Here is a 3,292-nt window from a genome sequence, read left to right as displayed (position 1 = left end):
GCTATTAAATACTGATGTGGGAGTGTCATATATCAATCTGTTGATTTCATTGGTTAAGCAATAAAGAAACTGCTTGGCCCTGATAGGTTAAAACATAGGTAGGTGGAGTAAACAGAACAGAATGCTGGGAGGAAGAGGAAGTGAGCTCAGAGACACCATGCTCACCTCTCCCAGGTAGACCCGACAGCTCTGCTCTCTGGAGCAGAGGCCATGCTCCGCTCTCCCGGGCAGAGACACGCGATGAAGCTCCGACCCAGGATGGACATAGGCTAGAATCTCCCTGGCAAGCCACCTCATGGCTACACAGATTATTAGAAATGGGCTAGTCCAGGTGCGAGAGTTAGCCGAGAAGATGCTAGATATAATGGGCCAAGCAGTGTTTAAAAGAATACAGTTTGTGTGTTGTTATTTCAGAGTATAAACTAGCCAGGCGGCCAAGGTGCTGGGAACACAGCCTTGCCGCTCCTATCACTACAAAATACTCAGAAACAAACAGGGGCTGTCTAGAATACCCAGGGCTCAGTTCCCATCCTTTCTAGAATGGGATAAGTTGCGATGTTTCAACCCAGGGACCAAAAGTTCACCCTCTTCTCACCTGTCCCCCCCCCCCCCCCCCCCCCCCCCCCCCCCCCCCCCGCAGAATCTAAGTCCCAGGGTGATTTCAGGTTCCCACAGCTCTGATGCAGTAAAACACCTGCAGAGATGACCCTCCCTGCATGGGGAGGCTCTCTGGGTAACGAAGGACTGGCTCACTGACAACTGCAAGCTGCTTCTTGGTGCCTGCTTGTGAATGACGAAGTTCTCTCTCACCTAGCTGCTGTGAGTGCACTGTCTCAGAGAATCCCAGCAAGGGCTAGAGTAACAATTACACTGTGAGCCCCTTTTATCGGTCAAATTCGGTTTTTACACAAATGACAAATTTTTATATATGTATTTTTATTGCTGTTTTCTTATTGCAAATGAGTATACATGAATATAATTGGTTAAAAGATACAAGTATGTGTTTTAGGATGCAAATATTGAGAGGATTATAATGAAATATGTTTTTCAAGCACTCAAGAGAGAGGCAGAAAAACTCTGTGAGTTCGAGGCCAGCCTGGTCTACAAAGCGAGTTCCAGGACAGTCCTCAGGACTGTAATACAGAGAAACCCTGCCTTGGAAAAAAAATTCAGGGTCTGAAATAAATCAAAACAGCACAATCTGGTATAAATATCAGTTATCAGTGTTGTTTTTATGGGCACTTGTCATTCTAGAAAACACATCCAGAGGGTGTCTAGCCATGTATGGCTTCTTTCAGACAGAGATGTGATGGGTACTTAAAAACAGTGCTAGTGTCTTAAATTCCTCATAACAGGTTAGCAATATCATAACTCGGCTTGGTTGTTACATTTTATAACAAAAAAGGAAACAAGAACTTTTACTTTGAAAACTATTGAAGACAAAAGCCATTCCCACAACCTTATCTTAAATAATGAAAAATAAAAACTTAAAGAATGAAGAAAAATGAGAAACAACCTGCAGCACTGACATCATTCCCCATAAACACACTGTGATTTTATTTCCTTTCTTTCGAAGGAAATAACAAGCCTATGTTAACACACCACAGACAACCTGGAGCATATAACCCACAGGACGGAACTACAAATGTCTGATCAGGAGAGCAGGAAGCACACGTTCTGCACGCCGCTCCCAAAATAGAAAACCTATTTAGCACTTTGAAAAACACGCTAAATGAAGTTTGCTCTCTCCTGCACATAGAGATTTTACTTCATTTTGTGCCAGAAAAATTTTTGAAAATTGCATGAGGAAAGAGCAATTTTTGGCACTTTGGCTAGGAGTACAAAATGTTAGCAAATGGGGCTGAAAGGATCTTAAGTGTAATGTTGGAATAATATTCACACAACACTGGCTGCATCTTCATTTTTAACCTATTTACATATTCACAGGGAAAATGCTTAGCAGTTATTTGTCTAAAGGGGCCCATTTAAGGGGAAAATGGCATTCACAATTTTTGAACGCATTAGTCAAGAAGGTTGCTGCGAATAACAATTCATAAAGGAAAATATTTCAACTATCATATAAGAAGTGGAAGGAAAGGTAGTGGAATTCTGGACATTGGTGTTAGCTCTGATAGAGAAAGGGAAAGGAGGGAGAGAGGAAGAAGTGTCCACAGATGGAGTGTTCATGGGGAGAGCCACTAACCCGAGAGTGATCGCCTGCTTTCCAGAGTTCTAACATGGCTCTTCTAATGTGTGACTCCTTGCCAAGCACAGGACTCTCTCTAGGAAAGAACCATGACGTCCATCTGCATAAGGGGAATCTGCTCCCATTCACACCAGATTCAGCTTCCATCTTCTGTATCCACAGAACAGCAATAGAAATTGGCTTATCTGTCTAGTTTAGAAAGGGCTTACACCATGTTAGGACTTACACACCAACACTATACTCGAGAAACACTGGACAGACATGCAGGAATTACAGAGAAGAAACAATTCTGGGTGTGGGTGGCCTTCTCCATAAGAAGATACTGAGATCTACACTTGCAAAGAGTATAAAAAGAAGTCAAACTGCAAATTTTTAACAGATCATTTTATTTTCAATGGATCAGGGTAGATCCAAGTTCAGGGCAGGCACAGCAAAGCCTTGGGCTTCCCTATTGAGAACCGAGGCAATGAAATGTATCGGCTGCCAGAGCTCTCACGTTGGCCAACATGGTTGAGTGTTTCTACTCTTGCCTGGGGACTCACCGAATGTGGACCATCCTTAAAGGGCTCTGGACACTGTAGCTCTTTATCTGCCATAGTTCATTTGTAAGGCTCTTTGAGATTTAGATTAAAGTACTTAATCACAAAAGTGAATAAAAATTTCAGTAGAGAAAGCAAAAGTGGAGTCGCAAGGAGTTAAAAGTGGGGGCTGCATAGCTTAATATGAAGATAGCTCATAAATGTCAGTTCACCAAATTTCAAAAACTATGATGTTTCTGAGCTGTAATAAAATATGCAATAAGCCCAACCACTGTGACTTTAAGATGGCTATTGTGCAGGAATAATGACAGCCAATATTGTGGCATAGACATGCTATGTCCTTTCCTGCTCATCCCACTTCATCTGTAAGTGGCTAATGCCCATATGACAGGACACCAGTGAGCACACCAGCCCATCTCACAGGATGCCAGTGAGCACACCAGCCCATCTCACAGGATGCCAGTGAGCACACCTACCCGTCTCACAGGACACACCAGTGAGCACACCTACCCGTCTCACAGGACACACCAGTGAGCACACCTGCCCG

This window comes from Alexandromys fortis, unplaced genomic scaffold (genome assembly GCF_014885135.2).
Source record: "Alexandromys fortis isolate MF-2015 unplaced genomic scaffold, M_Fortis_MF-2015_v1.1 scaffold_214, whole genome shotgun sequence".
Lineage (NCBI taxonomy): Eukaryota > Metazoa > Chordata > Mammalia > Rodentia > Cricetidae > Alexandromys > Alexandromys fortis.
The sequence above is the reverse complement of the archived record's forward strand: the minus strand, read 5'-3'. Positions refer to the sequence as shown.